The sequence below is a fragment of the Erigeron canadensis genome, chromosome 2, assembly GCF_010389155.1.
Source record: "Erigeron canadensis isolate Cc75 chromosome 2, C_canadensis_v1, whole genome shotgun sequence".
Taxonomy (NCBI): Eukaryota; Viridiplantae; Streptophyta; class Magnoliopsida; order Asterales; family Asteraceae; genus Erigeron; species Erigeron canadensis.
This window is the reverse complement of record NC_057762.1, coordinates 7440677-7457061: the sequence shown is the minus strand read 5'-3', so window position 1 is coordinate 7457061 and position 16385 is coordinate 7440677. Positions and strand designations below refer to the sequence as shown.

General features: G+C 32.8%; 1 long non-coding RNA gene across 1 annotated transcript; it reads right to left on the bottom strand.

The window, feature by feature from the left end:
- Positions 1–13235: 13235 nt before the first annotated feature.
- Positions 13236–14953, bottom strand: LOC122589932. The gene is made up of 2 exons (XR_006322374.1): positions 14797–14953; positions 13236–13913 (listed from the first exon to the last, which is right to left on the bottom strand). It is a non-coding gene; the product is annotated as an uncharacterized LOC122589932 (long non-coding RNA).
- Between the last annotated feature and the right edge of the window lie 1432 nt (positions 14954–16385).

Here is a 16385-nt window from a genome sequence, read left to right as displayed (position 1 = left end):
GTTAATATATGAAAACCATGTTTTTGTTGAACCATTTGCGTGACAAAGTAGTATATCTTACCTCGACAGAGTACTCAACAGTCACAAATGTGTTTATTGTGCTTAACAAGTGCTCCCCACAACCTATAGTACAAGAAGGATGGATATATAAGTCAACTAGACACTTAAACACGCTTAAAACCTTTCTACAGGCTGATCTCATCGAGTTCAGTTTTCAGAATCACACCCTTCACTTGCAGGCGACTTTTTGTCCTTTATACGACCAAATGAGTCAAAACTTAGTTCTTATGAAATGTAGGGAATTCAAAGACCTTTCCAGAAATATAAAGTTTGACTCTTGAAGTTCTCTAATGAAAAAATTTATGACGTTTACAAGATAGGTCTACATAAATCGTCTGTAATTAGACCACTTTTGGAAATCGACACGTTTCGCATATCTCTGGGAAAAATCATAGGAAACTTTGTTCATATAGAATTTAGGGGACATATATAGGTTTTCAGAAAAGTAAGATTTATCTCCTAATTCGCTCATATAAAGAAGATATGATTTTTACAATATGACTGAGTTTTCAGACCTAATAACCCTTTGTTTTGCAAACGATTTCCACCATCAAACATCCATGTCAAGCCATCATGACCTTTACAGTTCATACACACCAAATTAAGACTTACTTATCATTATCAAATCATCAATTGCTTCATGGATTCATTATACTCATTTTACTAAATTGACTCACAAACGCAATCGAATCCAAATCAAACCTCAAGATCAGATGTGACACTCGTATGAAATACATAATATCATCAAAAAATCATTAATATCACGTTCATACCTGTAGGAAATCACTAAACCTCAATTGATCGAAATAAGGGTTACTGAACGACGTGAAATCACCGATTCTATCTATAAAACGTATTCAATTGATCAAGACCATATATGAACGAATTGAATAGATGAATATAACCAAAAATCAGTAGGTATTACCATTCTTACCTTAAAGATGATTAGAGATTCGATATACAAGTGTTTAATCACTCCGATTCAACCCGTAATCAAAGGAATTGAGCAAGGAAGGCAAAGGGAGGCACACCTTCAATTACACACACTTAATTCTGGAAATATTTAGGGTTTAGGGCTGCCTAATCCCCCTAAAAACCGTTCACTCCCTTTCACAATTACCAAAGTGCCCTTAACTTAAATCTAACGAACGTTAAGGCTTAAACTAACGAACCGGGAACTCAAACGACCGATGGAGCACCTTAATTACTATCCGACAACTATAATAACATCTTATGACCATTAGTAAGTAGTTCAAATATTACATTTATCATTCAAAGATCAACAGTTAATTACTTAAGCATTTAAGGAACTAGCGGTGTCAAAGACAACTAACGGTCAAAGTCAAAGCAATGATAGAAAAGTTTAGGATGTTACATTTATATTATCATGGGGTTGCGTATTTTAAAACAAATATTAACGTAATATACATAGGACAAGATCTTGACACTTTAATCATAGTTAAATTAATGCATGGAGATTCACGAAGCAAATTGCTGCACGATGATTTTCATGATGCATGATGATTTTCAGTGGAAAGAAACCTATTATTTTATATGTTTTACTTTAATACTTGTTTTATTTTACCTAAAACCATATACCAATAAACTAAAACAGAATTGTAACCTTTTTTGATCGACATGTAACATTATATTAAAACGACAAGTGTTTTAACCCTACTTTTTAAACTAACTTATTTAATAGATAAATAAATAGGTATTTGTAATGATCTTATGCTCTACGAATCCAATTTTGTTTCCAAAAGTAAATCTTCCACAATTCTATTTCGTTTACCTTCTTTATTAAATTCTGATACAAACTCTATAATTACAATTTTTTTTATCCTAAGTGATTTCTGATAAACCATAAATATAATTTTTATACTTTCGAATTAAACTTTTGAGCTTATTTCATTCGAGAACTCAACTACAAATATTACAAGGTATTTCCTTCACTTTTCACTAATTATTCTTTTTTGTCCCGAAGACCTTATATTTGTTAAAAGTAAATTCAAGTTGGTCTTATATATATATATATACAAGGTGAGGATCCTGGAAGAAGGGGTGTTAAGGAGAGAAGGTCTTATTGACCAATCAGAACGCGACATGTGTCTAATTAAAAAAAAGCGCGGTGGCAATTTCGTAAATAATTTAAAGTTTTGTGAAGCTTGGTCAGCTTCAACTCTCAGCGGGTTGGGTCAGCTTGGGTTGGGTCAGCCTGAGTTGGATCAGCTTAGTTTGGGTTAGCTTGATCAGGTTGGGTCAGCTTATGGTTTGGGTGAGTTTGGGTCAGTTTGGGGTCTGGTGAGGTTGGGTCAGCTTGGGGTTGGGTCTGGGTCAGTTTGGATCAGCTTGGGGTCAGGTCAAGTTAGGTCAGCTTGGGGTTGGGTCAGTTTGGTGTTTGGGTCAGGGTTGGGTCAGCTTGACACACAATCTACACAAATGTAGATTATGGATTTTGGGTCAGCTTGGGTTCTGGGTTGGGTCAGCTTGGGTTAGCTTGGGGTCTGGTCAGGTTGGGTTAGCTTGACACAATTTACACATAATCTAAACAAATGTTGATTAATTTACACAAATGTAGATTATGGGTGTTAGGTCAGCTTAGGTTTTGGGTTGGGTCAGCTTGGGTCAGGTTGGGTCAGCTTAGGGTCTGATCAGGTTGGGTCAGCTTGGGGTTGGGTTAGCTTGACACAATTTACACATAATCTACGCAAATGTAGATTATGGGTTTTGGGTCAGCTTGGGTCACGTTGGGTCAGCTTCGGGTCTGTGTCAGGTTGCATCAGCTTGGGTTCTAGGTCAGGTTGGGTCAGCTTGGGGTCTCGTCAGGTTGGGTCAGCTTGGGGTTGGGTTAGCTTGACACAATTTACACATAATCTACACAAATGTAGATTATGGGTTTTGGGTCAACTTGGGTCACGTTGGGGTTGGGTTGGGTCAGCTTGGGGTTGGGTTGGGTTAGCTTAGGGTTGACCAAGCTGACCAACCAAGCTGACCCAGAACCCGGGCTGACCAAACTGACCCAAGCTGACCAACCAAGCTGACCACCCAAGCTGACCACCCAAGCTGACCCAAAACCCAAGCTGACCGAGAACCCATGCTGACTAAAAGTTTGATTTATTTACAAAAATGCCACCGCGCAATTTTTTTTTAAAAACGACGTGTCACACTTTGATTGGTTAATATAACCTTCTCTCTCTTATCTCCTTAACACACCTTCTTATTTGATCTCTCTCTCTCTATATATATATATATATATCTTTTATCTTTTTCAAGTTAATTACTGACCCTATTACAACAAAATAGTTATCATTACTGTTTATTATAATTTAGTCTTGATCATCGGTTTACTTTAACCACAATTTATTTATACATACGAATCATGTATGTGACATATTCGAATTTTTTTAGCATACAATCTATATAACTATCATACATCATACGAGTATTAGGACTAGTATTACATATATAGTTTACAAAGAAAATAAAAATAAAATAAAAGAAAGTCTAACTACTACATAGTCAAGTTGGCATTAAACCTCAGCGTACAAATTGACTTAGTTTAAAAATATTACGGTATTACCTGCTAAACTTGTTTTTAATTCGATATTTTTCCAGCTCAAGAATCTTTTTTACTTAATAAACGGTCTACTTAAATTTTAAATCTTCATCTTCATAATTTAATATTAGAAGTAGATAATATGATTATCAATGTGAATTGATGCCACTCACAACTTCACTTGACAATATTATTCTAATTCTCTTAAGAAACATTTTATATTATAAGTGCATTAATTTTAAATCAATTATCTCTTTGAAAGCGTCAACATCAAACTATACTTAATAAAGTTTCCAATAAGCAAACCCCTTTTCTCTGCATCTTCATTCTACACTTAATAATATATATCGTATCGATTAACAGTGGCGGAGGAGTTATGATGTAAAATTAAATGGGGCTGGTTGTTTGATTGGGAGTGAGGGATTAAAAAAAATAATGTTGATTTAACTTTTAAAATAAAAACTCAAATAAAATGTTGTGTTAGTTGAAAGCGACTCAACACTTTCTTGGTTAGGAAGGCTTCTAAGACATATCACAAGCAAGATTTATACGTAAATGGTGATCCTTATCATCTGACTAGCACAATATAACCCAATTCGCAACTTTGACGGTAGATTGTTTTGTGTGTTATACAATAATTAATGTAAAATATATGAATGGATTGAGCTTTGGATGTGTATTTTTCATTGATATAACTTTCAACAGGTATTATATGATACAAACAAAATACTTACGGTCAAAAACGGAAAACAAAATACTTACGGTCAAAAACGGAAAACAAAAATTAACTTACGGTTAAAGTTAGAGAAGAAATACTCAATAAGTCAAATTTGAACATTTAAATTGAGATGAAAAGAATACCATAGTAAAATTATCATGCAAGTGTGACATAGTGAAATGTTTATCTGAAAACTAAATTTTCTGTGAAAACTAGAAAACTGGCCAAAACACATTATGACTTGAATTTAACACAATGTGTTTTTATAAAACACAATGTGATTTTATTGTGTAATTTAAAATACGTTATGTTAAGTTTGAAATCACAGTATGTTTTTGATAGTGTTGTAAATCAGAATATTGTTTAAACACACTGTGATATAAACTTAACACAATGTGTTTTTGAAAAACATATTAAAAACACATTGTGTTAAATTAAGATCACAATATGTTTTTGGTCAGTTTTCTAGTTTTTACAAAAATTTTAGTTTTTCAAATGATAAAACCCGTGTAACATATCCAATTCAAATTTGTCACTATCAATTTTTTTTTCTTTCTTTTAGTAGGATAAAATCATGGTCGTTACAAGTACTTAACTTACCCATATGGGATGCTATGTTTAATTCCAATTGTTTGGATACCAAATTATAATCTGCACGTTATATGTTTATATATTTGATCACTTTCTATATATGGCTAAAAAGTATCATGCATTAATGGAAAGTGTTAACCGGCAATTTGCAACTAGTTGAATATATGGTCGGTCTAATTTTACTTGGGTACCTTATGTACGTTTTTTTTATTTAATATACTTAGTAATTAAAAACTTAATGCATTCAGTCAAATTTTATGTTCTTTTTTGGATTTAATAAACAAAAATAACCGTCAATTACCTATTTTTTACTTAATACATTCAATCATTATTTATATATTCAATTACTTAATACATTCAGTACTTAATGACTAAAAAAAAAATGGCCCCTTAGTCCTTACTTATATGATGTGATTTTACTTCGCTATCTTGTTAAAGTTATTAGTAATTTCAATGTTGTCCCGAAAAAACATATATATATATGATATATCTATATCTATATTGAGCTAAAAGTTAAAAGTTGAAAATGTTGAAATGCAAAAAGACATTCGCATACTAAAAGCGACTTATGTTGACTAGCCTACCTTCTAAACAAACATTTTTAGAAACTTCAGAATAAATTAGTGTATTTGTGTTAACTATTAACAATTTTTTTTTCCAAACGAAAAATTAATTAGTTAGTGTTAACTAGCTTCTTCTAAGCTAATAATTAAATTTCCATATCCATCAAGATTGTTAAAATGTTATATTTACATATAATATATTACTAGTATAAATTATAATTACGTCTCTTAATAAAATTAAACGATACAAGCAGAACAATTAAATGGACTAAGCTGAGCACTAGGCTTTTTGGGTCATTTTAGTGGGTTGTGGGCTTGTGGCTCATACCTTAATATGAGATATAGGCCCAATTAAAATATAAACTCTTATTTGTTAAGGTTAAATCCAGCCCAGTTGCTTGAAGCGGTGCAAACAAAAATGAGATGATGAACATTTTTTTGGTCTAGAGGTGCTGTAATAAACTCCCTACGACCTCTTGGTTGCGAGTTCAACATTCATTGTAAACATAATTTCAATTAATTGTTAGAAAAATGAGATATAATATACAATGTAGTAAACAATAAACTTTTTCTTCTCGCTTTTTATGCCATTCATCCTTGAACCGAAAAACCAATAGAAATCAATGAGCATACAATTGATGGACCGAAAATTTGATCTGGGAAGATGTCCATCATGATTCGTCGTGCGATAAGTTGTGCCATGCTATTTCGGTATCACAAAGTTACATAACAAGGAAAATGTTAATAATTTTTTCACGAATGATTTTTAGTACCAAATTTTGATTTTAATCAAGAATTATCTGGTTTTGGTGTTTTATCACTATGTTAAAATCTAAAAAGAAAAAAAAAAATTCTAATTATTATAAGATTGAGAGAGAATAGTGGGGAGAGAATGAGATTCTATTAATGAGAGATACATTCTAGAATACAATTACATAAATATGAAAGTAAATATCCATATATAATAAATATTATAATACTTCCCCTTGGATATTCACACTATTAATTATACGCAAAAATAATGTTTGCTGCCTCATTAAAAACCTTACCAAGAAAAACCCAGTGAGATAAAAACTCGGTAAAGGGAAAAAGAGTGCATCGCGTATAATACTCCCCCTCAATTTAATATATATTCTTCAGTCGTCGCATTCCAATCTTGTATGTAAGTGGCTCAAAAACTTTTGGTGCTAAAGATTTTGTGAACAAGTCCGCCAAGTTCTCGCTTGATCTAATTTGACAAATATCAATCATGCCATCCTTTTGAAGATCATGTGTTGAGAAAAACTTCAGTGAAATGTGCTTTGTTCTATCTCCTTTAATATATCCTTCTTTGATTCGAGCAATACATGCAACATTATCTTCTTACAAAACAGTTGGAATATCCTTGATTGACTGGAGACCGCATTCTTCTTGAATATATTGAATCATTGACCTTAACCATACACATTCTTGACTGGCTTCATATATCGCAATAAGTTCAGCATGGTTTGATGATGTAACCGTAAGTGTTTGCTTGGTCGATCTCCAAGAAATTGTCGTGTCACCATATGTGAAAACATAACCTGTTTGTGACTTTGCTTTGTGTTGGTCTGACAAATATCCAGCATCAGCATATCCGACCAGCTTTGACTTTGAATTCTTCTGATAAAATAATCCCATATTACGTGTGCCACAGAGATAACGAAATATATGCTTGATTCCATTCCAATGTCTTCATATTGGCATCGAACTATGTCTTGCTAATACATTTACAAAAAATGCAATATCCGGACGTGTATTATTAGCAAGATACATCAAAGCTCCAATTGCGCTTAGATACGGTATTTCTGAACCAAGAACTTCTCATCACGTTCTTTGGGACGAAATGGATCATCTTCCCGATTAAGTGATCTAACGACCATTGGCGACGTTAATGGATGAGCTTTGTCCATATTAAAATTTGTTAACATTTTCTCTACATAGTTTGATTGATGGACAAAAATTCCATTATGAAAATGCTCAATTTGCAATCCAAGACAAAATTTGGTTATGCCAAGGTCTTTCATTTCAAATTCATTTTTCAACAACTTTGCAATATTTTCAATCTCTTCTGGAGTTCCAATAATGTTTAGATCATCAACATATACTGCAACAATTGCAAAACCCCCTTGCGATCTTTTAATAACAACACAAGGACTAATAGGATTAGTCTTGTATCATTCTTTCAGAATATATTCACTCAGGCGATTATACCACATTCGTCCTGATTGTTTTAATCCATATAAAGATCGTTGTAATTTTATAGAAAACATCTCACGGGGTTTTGATTGACATGCCTCAGGCATCTTTAGTCCTTCAAGAACTTTCATGTAAATATAACTATCAAGTGATCCATATGAATATGTCGTAACAACATATATGACGCGCATTTGGAGTTTTTCCATATTTGCAAGACCAATTAAGAATCTTAGTGTAGAAGCATCCACAACGGGTGAATATGTTTCTTCATAATCAACACTCGGCATTTGAGAAAATCCTTGTGCCACAAGTCTTGCTTTATATCTAATAATTTCATTTTTCTCATTTCTTTTTATCACAAATACCCCACTTATAGCCAACCGGCTTAACATTTGGGGGGGTTAAAACCATAGAGCCAAACACTTGACGTTTTTCAAGCGAATCTAGCTCTGCTTGAATAGCTTATTTCCATTTTTCCCAATCTTTACTTTGTCGACATTCTTTGATAGATCTGGGAACAGTGATTTCATCATTTACCACATCACTTGCTATAGCATATGCAAAAATTTCATCAACACGTGTTTTATTTCTATCCCATGATGTACCATTTTGTACATAATTAATTGAGATCTCATCATTAGGTACATGGGTTTCTAAAAATCCATCCACATCAACAGTGGAATCATCATTTTCTTTTGGGATATTATCCACTTCTTTTGGCATAAGATTTACCTTTTCCACGATTTTGCCAATCATATTATTTTGTTCTTTCTTTTTCCGTAGATTTGTATGCTTGGATCCAATTGGTTGTCCACGTTTTCTACGTATAATTGTAACACCCGTCCTTTAAAAACATAGATTTCCAAAAACTTTCGCTTAACGTCGTTAAAAGAAAGCGGAAGTAAACTTTAAAAGTCCAAACCAGCAAAATCTGTTTGGTTTATTTATAAATGGTGTTACTAGCCATATCATAAAAATAAGTATAAATGGAAACCCATCAGTTGCCCAACATCAAACAACCGACTACATTATCAATACAATTCTTTTTTTTATCTAAACATAAGGCAAATGTCTAAAGCGAGCAACCACTATGGGTAAACTATAGCCAGCTTCAAGATCATCTACCCATGCCTCACGTCTTCTCACATCTACCTGCTCACTAATGTTGGACCTGAGGGAACAACACATTTTAAAAGAGCAAGTGTTAGCTAACGAATTAGCTAAGTAAGATAACACATAAGTTATAAAACGTTTGTCCATTGAAAACATTATATAAAAGTCGTATTAAATCATTAAGGCACATATAACATCAAGCATCACATCATCCACAACATATCATCGCATTAAACATCATCATAATAGGTTGGATCACCCTAGATGTGCCTAGTCATCTTTTACTTCACATATTTCATATAAGCATCATCGTATAGTGTGACACAAGTCACTTACATTAGGCGTGACATAAGTCACTTACATTAGGCGTGACATAAGTCACTCATCACATATAAGGTGTAAGTTTGTGTGTAGGCGGTCATAGGACCTAACAGGAAACCTCACACCCGACTGGATAGATAAGCTTTTCAGCGGTCCATCAATGTCGTTAAGGAATGGCAAGCCAATCAAGGAGTAGTCCGTATGTTCAAAGACATTGGTGGGTAATCACTCCACCCAGGGATACTCAAACCACGTAATTACGTTGCAAGGAGCCACCCAAGCAACCATATACGCACTCACCGGGCAAGGGCAAGTACGGGTTAAGCTTAACACTTTCATATCATATACGAGCTCGGTTTTCATCACATATAGTTTAGGTGTCCACGTTACCTAAACATCATCACATATCATCTTTTATGTTTGGGCCCTTAAACGTGCACGTGTCATGACAACTTAATAAGTCTAGTGAACTAGATGATCAAGCCATGTAATCATGCACATTTCACATATCATCAACATATAACACATTTCAATTCATCTCAAGATGTTACATAACATTTCATAGCATATCATTACATCGCATACATTGTTACATCACGTACATCATCATATACCATTGCATATCGTATATCATTACAACATTGCATATCATTTATCATCTCATATCATATATCATTTCATAATAACTCAAAACATTTCATATCATATCATAAAGTCACATATCTTTGGGGTAGCATTTCAGGCTTCAATATGCATATACATAGCCCATATCACCTCCCGTATAATCTCGAATACCCATAAGCAACCAAGATATCATTAGGGGAAGTTATTATATGAAAACTATGTTTTTGTTGAACCCTCAGCGTGTCAAAGTAGTGTATCTTACCTCAATGGAGTGCACAAGAATTGATAACGTAAGTTACCGAGCTTTGCAAGTATTCCGACTACCTATAATCATTAAACGACATAATGAGCTAATAAAATACCCACTTACTTATGGTCATAACTCAGGTCTCGATACCTATAAACATGACCCACGACAAGACTTGATGCATTGGAGGTTCGATTAATGCTTTAGAACTTACATAACTCGACAAAACTCGACATTCACTCACTAATTTAACCTTTCTGAACACTTGAAATCATCATCATCTTTTAAAATCATAACCATTAGAAAGTAGACTCTCTCACGGTTCTGTGGATAGCTTATTTGTCAAAATCGGAGTTACGGTTCAAAAGTTATGGTCGTTTATAAATGTTAACAAAATCAGTCCCAAACGGGAGTTACGAATATTTGTAACGGGAGTTAAGCACCTAACGGGAATTATGAAAATTTGTAACGTGAATTACAGTGGGGGTGTTATCGCAGTTACCCAGGTAACGGGAGTTACACAACCATAACGGGAGTTACGATGACCAGTCGTGAAAAACAACCCCAAAACCTAACCAAACACATTCCAAACGACTTTAACACATCTCCAAGTCTTATGAACATCAAATACTCTTAAAATAAGACCAAAATCACTCATTGAAAATACCAATTAATCCTTGAATCATTCACCACATAAATCAATCATTGAATCACCCGAATAACATGAAATCGGTAACCGTTTAATCAATTAACCCAACCCAAACCCCATGGCCTGGATTGAATACTCATCTATGACTCATAAGATCATATTTCAAGGAGAATATTACCTATTTTACCTGTAGATTACAAAAAGGATGCAAAAGGCTTGATCAACACACCCGAAAACGTATGAAGGCTTTTGCAAAGGAATCGAATGGAGAGGAGGGGGATAGTTTGGAGAGGCCAACAACTGATATTTTTGTTTATGATTAGAGCTAAAGGAACCCTAATCAGCTGGACCAACCTTTCTAAAGCTTACACTTAAGCCCCTCAACTTTACATCTTCACATCTAAGGCTTAAATGACTTAACGGGAATACTTACTAACACTTTAATCACATTTAATCATCTTAAACACATTAACACATGAATTAATAAGGCTTTAAAACCTTACACATAATGCACATTAATCACACATAAACATTAAATCTCTTAGAAACTTAACGGACACGTTGTGTTGACTTAACGACTCAAGTCAACCGTTAACTAAAAGTTCGGGATGTTACAATAATGGACTCATCCGAGTTTTTCAGAATATCAATTCGGGCAGGAGCATTTATAGCCGGTATATGTGATTTAGTAACTCGTTTTGCATCAGTGAATGCATCCGGCAATTCATTTGCTATTCTTTCTAATTGAATAATCTTTTGAACTTCAAGTTCACTTTGCCCGTTTCGAGGGTCAAGATATGATATGGATGTGGCATTCCATGTTAAACCTTCTTTTTCAGGTTTTTCTTTTGCTCCCCGTAACTTTGGGAATGTTGTTTCATCAAAATGACAATCAGCAAAGCATGCTGTAAAAACATCTCCAGTTAATGGTTCCATATACTTGATAATTGATGGAGATTGAAAATCAATATATATTCCCAAAGATCTTTGTGGTCCCATCTTTGTACATTGTGGAGGAGATATTGGCACATAATCAGCACAACTAAAGACTTTTAGATGAGAAAAACTTGGTTCTCTTCCGGAAACCAGTTGTAGTGAAGAATACTTGTGATATGCAGTTGGTCTTAATCTAACCAACGATGTAACATGTAAAATAGCATGTCCCCATGCAGATGATGGGAGATTAGATTTCATAATAAGTGGTCTTGCAATTAACTACAATCTTTTAATGAATGATTCAGCAAGACCATTTTGCGTATGCACATGTGCAACCGAATGCTCCACATTTATCCCAATTGACATACAATAATCATTAAAAGATTGGGATGTAAATTCTGCTGCATTATCAAGCCTTATATTCCTGATACGATGATCAGGAAAATGTGCCCTCAATTTAATTATTTGCGCCAATAATTTAGCAAATGCAACGTTTCTTGTTGATAACAAGCAAACATGTGACCATCGAGTTGATGCATCAATTAGTACCATATAATATCGATATGGTCCACATGGAGGGGCAATAGGCCCACAAATATCTCCTTGGATACGTTCCAAAAATTGCGGAGATTCATTTTCAACTTTGCATGTAGAGGGCCTAATTATCAATTTTTCAAGAGAACAAGCCTTACATGATAAATCTTTTGCTAGTAGGATCTTAATATCTTTTAGTGGATGGCCATTAGAATATTGAATAATTCTTGACATCATTGTATTGCCACGATGTCCCAATCTATCATGCCATAAGACAAATAATTTTGGATTTGCTAGCCTTTTGCTGGAGGCCATATTAATTTCTAGTTCGCTTATACATGTAGAATATAAGCCAGAAGATAAGCCTTTCAATTTTTCCACTATTGATTTATAGCCATTTTTAGTAGATGTGATCAAAAAATATTCAATGACATTTGTCTAACATTAGCTTTTGCAATCATGTTACTAGTCCCAGGAATTGTGCTAACATTAGCTTTTGCAATATGCAACTTATAAAAATATTTTTTATTTTTCAGTATAGAATTTGTTGTTACGCCATCAACGAGACATTCATTTTCACCATTTGTCTTAGCGTTATTCATATACTTAATCATAACAATAAACATATATAAGTGATTTAAAAATATATACCCTCTATATGTATTAAATCAAAATAAAGATTTAATAAAGATAAAACTGAACTTAGGACATGAATATAGATTTTAAAGCAATAACGAACTTGATCAGATATTTTCGTATTAAACAAATATTGTAGTTTTATAAGATTCTTAAAACCAAGTAAATTATATAAGTTCAAATAACTCAAATTTGCTTTGTTGATCAATTTATCATGCACTGGACATAAAAAATAATTATTAGAACTAAAATATTAACTATTAAATGATATTACTTATAAATACCATTTACTGATGATTATCAAAACAGTTCAAATACTTGCACATTACGTATTACTCTTGACATAGTCGATCAGACTATCATCCGAAAAGTTTTTGTTATACAAACTTTGATTATCTAAGAAATTATATCTTTAGTTATTAGTGTCTTTGATTTGAAGCACTTAAACGGTTGAAAAAGAAGAAAAACTATTAATGACGAACACTTAACTAATAAACGCACTTTATTAATGACGAACAAAAACCTCAATCTTCCGAAACTAGAAAACAAAATAAACTAGACACCATACACCATTTATTATGAAGTAAAAACTCTGCAACACGGTTTTTTTTTAAAACTAATTCTTAGAGTTTGCGTATAAACCAATTCTTCCTCTTCAATGTCATTGAAGAAATTAGCAACATCACAGTAAACTCCCATTTTTGGGTCATGTTCAATGGAATTGAGATCAAGATTTTCATTTGGAATTGAATCATCATTGAGAAAATCCTTGACTTTAGAGCTTTCACCATCAGGTCGCCAACTATTAGCATGACCACCTTTACGACCATTATCATTAGAGCTAGTATGACGCGACTGATGGGTTTTTAACAAAAGCTCATTATTTTGTTCAGCAAGAAGAAGAGCAGATTTGAGCTCATAATATGTATTAAAAGCACATTCTTGATATTGCTGCTGAAGAAGCAGATTTGAAACATGAAAAGTCGAGAGTGTTTTTTCTAGCATATCAGCATCTGTGACTTTTTCTCCATACAATTTCAATTCAGATGTGATGCTAAACATAGTTGAATCCTACTCGCTTACACTTTTGAAATCTTGCAACCTAAGGTGCAACCATTTGTAGCGAGCATATGAGAGCGCCATTATAACTACAAATAAAGACAATATCTAGTCAATTGTAGTTGTTGCATAATAAACCATCGTTTATTAACTAATAATGAATTCAAGCTACAATTATTTATGCTTTGAATTCATATTCAAAGGGTAGCAAAATAATGTCAAAATTCATGCTCTTCAAACATAACTTTAGTTATGTTATTATTGATTCAATCCAAAAGAGGAAGCCTTTGAGTTTCTTATTGCATAACCATAGTTATGATTCACCTTAGTGAATAACAAAAAAATAATTAGTGATGAAACCTTAAAGTTTCTTATGCATAACCTCACCTTAGTGAATAAGGACAAAATCAATTAATGATGAAACCTTGAAGTTTTTTTTTACATAACCATAGTTATGATTCACCTTAATGAATAACAAAAGAACAATTAGTTCTTTTTATTGCATAACTTATGTTATGAATACATAAATTGCTTTAAGCAATCTTAATAATTGAAGAACGATAAGTTCTTTAAAACATAATTGCGATTATGTTTACACGATAATTATAAACATGATAGTACAGTAATATGATAAAAGCACGTCGAATACTAAAATAAATAAGAGTGTTTAGATAGGATAAGAATAATGGAGCTCAAACATTAATCGATTCATGTTCACATGATTTATTTTTAACAAGGATAATATAATTTAAAGTAAAGAAGTAAAAGATGTTAGAAAGACAAATTTACATCTTAAAAAAATTCTAGTTTACATTACTGGGGAAAAAAAAACTTTGATTAATTGTTAAAAAAAAATAAACTTTGTTTTATGTCATTCTTGAAATCATGAAACAATTAATGTTTTAAGAATGAAAAGATAAAGTATACCTCATGAAACAATTGATGTTTTAAGAATGAAAAGATAAAGTATACCTCAAGATGTCGGCCGAATGTTTGAACTATTATTGAATTCTTTATTCGGTCGAATTAATATTTTTAGGGTTACAGAGGCTATCGTGTATTACTCGTATAAGATTGAGAGAGAATAGTGGGAGAGAATAAGATTCTCTTAATGAAAGATACATAAGGTTACAATATAGGCTAGTTATTATAGGCTTTGAAAAAACAATCTAGAATACAATTATATAAATATGGAAGCGAATATTCATATATAATAAATATTATAATACTAATTGATTTTTATGCATAATAATGGTTATGATATATATAATAAATATTATAATATTAATTGATTTTTATGCATAATAATGGTTATGATATCAATCAAGTTGGGAAAATATGTGTATCTTGAAGATTTCATAGTAAGAAGACAAAATGCTTAGAATTATTTGATATGGACTGTTTCATCTAAAATCTCAATGAGATATTAGACTATATAAATAACAAAACATCATAATCATGATAAACAATATATCCGACCAGCCACACCCCACAAAACCCACCCCCAATAGGTATAAGATTATATTCCCTTTCTAATAATATCTTGATATTCTTCGAATCAAATTTAAGGGATTAATTAATTTATAAAACTGAAACCCATAACGGTGCGAAACAACCATGAGGCATTTTGGTACGAAAAATGTGGTTGATATATGGCCCAGGCTCAAAATGGCTATCTTTAAGTTCAAGATAATGGTAGAACCGGTATTCTTTATATAGTGGTGGTCTTTATAAATACATCGACATGTGTTCAATTTGATCGTTTGTTTGTTTACTATGTGGTTGTCCTTCTAAATGTAAGAATGTTAGTTTCGTGGACATTATGGCGTATTAGTACGTAGTATACTAGCTAGATTTTAGGTCCGTGTCTAATACACAGACTTATGGCTTTATCAACATTAGAGTTAATTTATTATAGTTTGAAATTTAATATACTATATTGAGTAGTAAAAAATTAATCTACATATCAACACTTTGTGTTTTATATTCAAATAATTTTTAAAAATATGTTCATTGAAGTTGTTTACTGTAACATGCTTTGTGATATTTGAATATTACAAAATATAATATGCCCATCAAAGTTGTAAATTGTGAGATACTTAGCGATATTTGAACATTAAAAAACATAATAGATCACTATCATTTTATTTGTTTTATTTCACTTCAATAAAAAATGATAGTGCAATTACTCTTAAATCTTAATATATTTTGTAACACTTCGCCTTACCACAACACAATATTGTCCGCTTTGCCCGCAGGCTCACGACTTTGTTTCTGGTTGCTCGGGCAAACTTCCCAAAAGGGTCACCCATAAGGCATTGCTGCCGCCCGAGCACGCTTAACTGTGGAGTTCTCCTATCATCCATAACCAATACGCCTAAAACGCGTTGTTATGTAAGGCCAATGATGTCACTTAGATTCAGGATTCCCCTTGTATGTTAAGATGTATACTTTCACACCCTCTCAACACAACTCAACGTCCTCGTTGAGTCATGCAAGTGCGCCATACACTCCTAACAATCCCAAGGGTTGCTCTGATACCACTCGTAACACCCCGCCTT